Source organism: Ornithodoros turicata, chromosome 1 (genome assembly GCF_037126465.1).
Source record: "Ornithodoros turicata isolate Travis chromosome 1, ASM3712646v1, whole genome shotgun sequence".
NCBI lineage: Eukaryota > Metazoa > Arthropoda > Arachnida > Ixodida > Argasidae > Ornithodoros > Ornithodoros turicata.
The window spans coordinates 171,535,751-171,541,057 of NC_088201.1; the positions used below are offsets into that span (position 1 = coordinate 171,535,751).

At 45.2% G+C, this 5,307-nt stretch overlaps 1 long non-coding RNA gene across 1 annotated transcript; it reads left to right on the forward strand.

Annotated features, from left to right (window-relative positions):
• The first annotated feature begins 978 nt into the window (after positions 1–978).
• LOC135372992 (uncharacterized) lies at positions 979–4,949 on the forward strand. The gene is made up of 3 exons (XR_010416206.1): positions 979–1,456; positions 4,556–4,608; positions 4,805–4,949. It is a non-coding gene; the product is annotated as an uncharacterized LOC135372992 (long non-coding RNA).
• Positions 4,950–5,307: the final 358 nt, after the last annotated feature.

Sequence of the window (5,307 nt, forward strand, 5' to 3'; positions counted from 1 at the left end):
ATGTGAAATACGATACCTCATGCCGACGCGCTCTTTTTTCTTCTTCTTTTGGTATGATAACACAACCGCGAAACACCCGTCTGGCTTTTTCCAAACGCTCTTTGGGAACACCAACCACACACACACAAAAAAGAAACCGTTATCGCCCTCGCAAGATGCATTTTCGATTGGTGGTATACGCTGTCTGTCACGTACGAGCTTCCAGCAGTGAGTGTGCCACGTAAGAGCCAAGTGATGTGAGTATTTCAAACCATTCTTGTGTTACAGTGTATCTTATAGCGAAATGAAATGCGGGCATGTATGTGTTTTAAATTCTTTTTATTGTTTCGCTCAGATGAGACAGCAGAGACATGGTAGCCGATTTCGAAAGAGTGATACCGTAACCGCTGTGCTTTCCATTCCCAATGAGTCTTGCAATATTGTACACATTGCCGGGACATCGTTCTATTACTTGCCTGGGTTCGAAGCTTATTTCACTTAGCTTCGAGCACTCGAAGTTATAATAATTGTGCGCGACATTTGCTTCTTTCAAGCAATGCCATAGTTGACGTGTATCATTTTGCGACAGGTTTACTCCGTATCTCGTCGGATCACCATTGCTGAGCCAAAGGCGTACGGCAGTTACTGCAGCTGTACATCGGTGGACGTAGATGTTATGGTCAATCTGAGTCACGGTGGTGCATTTTCCCTGTTTCAGTGTTGGTTTTGTAAATTCTGTTGTAGCTAAGAAAACGAACAGGGAAACAGCACTCAGAAAGGACAAGGTGTAGCAGAACATCTCCGGACATCTATTTACCATGACGACCTACAGTAAAATGAGACAACTCGTTATGGATTTCAGTATTTATTGGTAAGCGTCTTTGGGTGACAACCTATTTTGCAACAGGTCAATTGTCATGTCGTTTATGTACACAGCCGGTCTTCATTGCGTAGTACATGATACATAGACTTTCGGCCACCAGTTGCATTACGTCGACGTCACGTTCACCGTAATAGCTGAATATGGAGCTCATCTGTTTTCCCCATTCGGAGACCAGGTCGAACGGGTGGTCGGATAGGTGCTCACACTTCCTGTGTACCCTGGCATACATTGTTTTTGAAGACTCCCACACAGTCTTTTTCGCGGGAAGGTTCAGAGGCAGGGACTGGAACAGGAAAATGTCTCTGGTTATCTTAAATGCTGCGACGAGCACTGTGTCGTCCGTTGACTTCGATGAACCACATTCTAACATGTCATTCCAACAGGTATGAGGACGGCGACATTTTCCTTGGAGTTGATGATCCTGGGTAACGTCCCGCATGCCGCACACATCATCACCCGATTGGGACCAGGAATCGCCAGCGTTGGCTGGCTGTTCGACATCGGACCAGTGATCGCCAGTCATTTCGTCGTCGGTGGTGGCAGGTAGTTCTCCGGAACCCAAGTCCTTCTACGACTTCCAGAAGGTTGCAACAGGTACTGCACCTTTCCGTTCCGAACGCGTCTTTTTATAATGCGGTGGCCCTTTCCAGGCTGCACACGTGTTAATTCGCTTGCATAAAATTGACCTTCAATAGGTTCTTCGGGTAACCAATCTTGACTGCTCTCACCACAAAAATTTCACGCGTAAACGAACCAAGATAACTTTTGACTAACTGGTGTCTAGACTTTGCTATTCTGACAAGCTGGCCAACGCGAAAACGTTGCTTCTCTGGGGGTTTGCTCGGAGTAGGATAGAGCTTTTGCCTAAATAAATGTTCATTTTCTTTGTTGACATCCACAGGTCGTGCCGACAGAGTTCTATGAACACGATGATTATATGCTTTGACCAGAGGCTGTAAAATTTTCAAGTACGATTTATGTCCCTGATATTCAAAAGCACGATAAAGTGGCGTCATAAGACTTCGAATAGGTCGTTCTGCAATACTTGCTTTCGTATTTGAATTAGAGTGGAAGAGAGATATCCCTTTTGATTTTAAAAATGCTCCGACTGACTTATTGGTGAACTCTGTACCTCTGTCTGAATGAATCAGTCTCGGGGTCCCAATACGTCTAAAAGCGAGTCTCAGTCCACGTATAATTTCCGCTGCTCGTTTATTCTGCACAGGCACTACAGCAAGCATACGAGAAAATGCGTCGATACAAAACAAAAGATAGCGAAGACCCTTGTTGTATCTCGACAGTTTCTGAATGTCTTTCAAATCTATTTGGAATATATCCTTCACACCCAAAACGATGGTCTTCCGGAACTGACGTGGTCGCTTAAGTTCTCTTAAGAGAGAGTACACATCACTGGTTTCCAGGAACTTGGCAACCTTCACCGGCTTTTCACCGATCGCTCGTGCGAGTCGTTGAACACCACCTAGAGCACCAGGATGGTATACGTCCACGTAAGCAGCCATTAGCACAATTTTCTTCCACGAACACGAAGTCCGTCGAATGATAAGTAGGCATTTATAACGGCTGCAACATCACCTTTGTACCAAGAGGGCGATCGATTGTGCAGTTCGTATTTTATAAGCTCGATGACGGAACTACTTGGAACAACGCGAGAATGACAGATAATCCTTCCCTCTTCATCTACGGTCTTTAGCATCTGCAGAATGGCGAGGGCCTTCTTCCTGTGTCGTGCGGGAAAATGCGCCAGAATGTTTTCGTCCCGAAGGTAACCACAGTGTTCCTGTTGCGGTTCCAACGTGCTCAATACGGGTTCCATTCTCGAAGTCTCTTAGCCGCTCTTGTGATAACCGGAGAAATGCGTCGACGAGGTGTCTCAGGTGTGAACGTAGGACTACTGGCTGATGGGTCTGCAGTCTCCTTTTCAAGTCGAGATGGATGTACGATAAGTGTCGGTATATTTAGCTTGGCCAATAGTGGTAGGATCCTCTCGAGATACGCGGGTCGCCACACATTTCGCGCTCTTGTGACCAAATAATAAACAAGGTCTACAACGTTGGTATTTGGTATTTGTTCACCATTGACAATGAGCTCAAACGTTTTACTATTCCAGCTGAGCACGGGTTTTAGTAAACGCACTAATTGGCTTGCTCTCATCTTGTAGCCGCTGCTAATAAAATTAACGATGGCATCTTCCTCCTCGCCCGCTTGAATCTGTGTCTGCCCTCTTGTCGATGCCACAGGATTTGTCTCCTCACCTGCTGCACTAGGCTGCCTTAATGTGTTCGCGGGAGGATGCAATAGCTTGTGCAAGTACTGGGTGATCTCCTTGGCCTTGATATCATCAGGCTCCTGTTTATTCAATATCGACGGAATAGTGCTCTCCCGATAGGGAACAGGCTCGTATTTCTGCATTATTTAAATGCCGATTGCTTTTGCGATGCTTTTGCCCGCTAAACTTGAAACGAGACCTAACAAGGGTGTCAACAAAAATTGCAAAAACCCGTCGGACTGATGAAGAATCCGTTTAACTTTCTTCACATCTGCACGGTCTTGCCTGGAAGCCAGTGTCCTAATGGGTGTTGCAAAAGGCTGCAATTGCTTTTTAACTTTCGGCGGTACGTCGATGTTTCCTTTGCAGAGGTTCATACAAATCTCCCTGATTGTTCGTAGCTGTTCCCTGCTGGCATGTTGAATCAGGTTGTAACGATCTTCCCCTGTCTTTGCTTCAGCGATCATACGAAGGAAACGAATGTGTTTGTTAAGCCTTTTCATGACCTGTATACGATCTGTCTGTGATCATCCGGGAAAATGTTGGTCCACACCTTATAGTGATCGTTGCTCTGTTGAGACAAGTCGATAACTAAGTATGAGTATGGTTTCTGACAGGCATCTTTATATATCGTGGGCAACAAATCATTTCGCCCGAAAATCTGCCTGGACAGCATACGCAGCTGGTCTGTAGTGCGTGGTGAACGAAATAAAACGAGAGCCGTGCTATTGAATTGTATTGTGCGATACAAAGGGTCGTTGACGAACTGGTATTGCGAGATGAACACAGCCGTGATTGACAGGTGACCCGGCGATATAAAATTTGCAGATTTCTTTGAGTCTTTGCCGGTCGGCTAAACAGTCGTCAAATATAAATAATGAGTGGCTATAATTCTCCGGATCTGCAGGGATGTCTTCACTGAAATTTACTTCAGGAAGGGTATCGAATACCAGCTGCTTATAAAGATAGATATACCATATTTGCTTGAACGGTTTGTCAAAGAGGACAGCTCTGTGTTTAATTAGTCGTGCCACGAAGGTGGATTTCCCACTTTGACTAGCCCCTGAAATTGACACCGAGGCAGGCGTCACGAACCTAAAAGGTGCTATCACCGTCATTTCGTGCAAGGGAATGAAGTCTGGTCAAGATACGTTTCGTTAGATAAACAAGTCCGTGCTTGCAAAGTGCAGGAAAAAAAAGCAAACTGCAAAGGTAGGTTCGACTGCAGAGTTGACGATGTAAAAAAAAAAAAGAAGACTCCTCAAGGTTGCCATGCTGGCAACTTCTTATATAAGAACTGTCTGACGCTCAGCTCCTTCACTCTCGAACCTCCTTCTGAGGAGGTATGGTGTTCAGAATGATGAAATATTTTGCAGTGTTCTAACATGTGCTCCTTTTGTTTTCAGCCGGTCCAACGTGTCTGAAGGATCATCGTCGTCATCATTGCATCAGTGTACAAGTAAGCATCATGTCTTCGTCGATCTTGCATAAACTTGACAAGCTAAAGAAATGTGGAGAGTTTCAAAAAATGGCGACAATTCCTAAAAACATCAAGTATGATGTGGTTGATGTTAACAAAATTGAAACGAGGTATGGCGAGGCGGTCTACGTAGAAATTATGAAGGATCACGAGCACGTAAAGGTGTTCCTTCCAGCTCGGTTTCATAAACTAAGCACTCAAGACATCGAAGACATGAGGAACACGAGCGGACTCTGGATGGAGAAGAAAGAGCGAGTTGGAAAAGACGGGAAACGTCTTCTTTCGCCAGACATCGTGTTCGGTCAATCCGAGTAAAAAAATAAAAATAAAATGGTTACATGCCACCTTTGTCCTCCGGCCGATCGGCAGCACTACACTACAGCGCTGGGACTTCAAATTCATCTGGCTAACGTTCATAACCTTGCAACACCCTGTATCCCATTTTGTGAGACACTCTGTACGCTCCGCAACTATACCAACCGCTATGAGCTTCATCTACATGACAGAGACGACGACGGGCAGGATGTCAGCACATTCTTTCATGAAAACGGACGCTACCTTGCCAGTGTACTTCGACATTTCGGATTTCCGTTACGCTTTTATGTTTTGCTGAAGGCGGAACTCGGTCGACATACGCCTGAGGTAGAGATCATATTTGTCACTCAATTTATTCCTTCG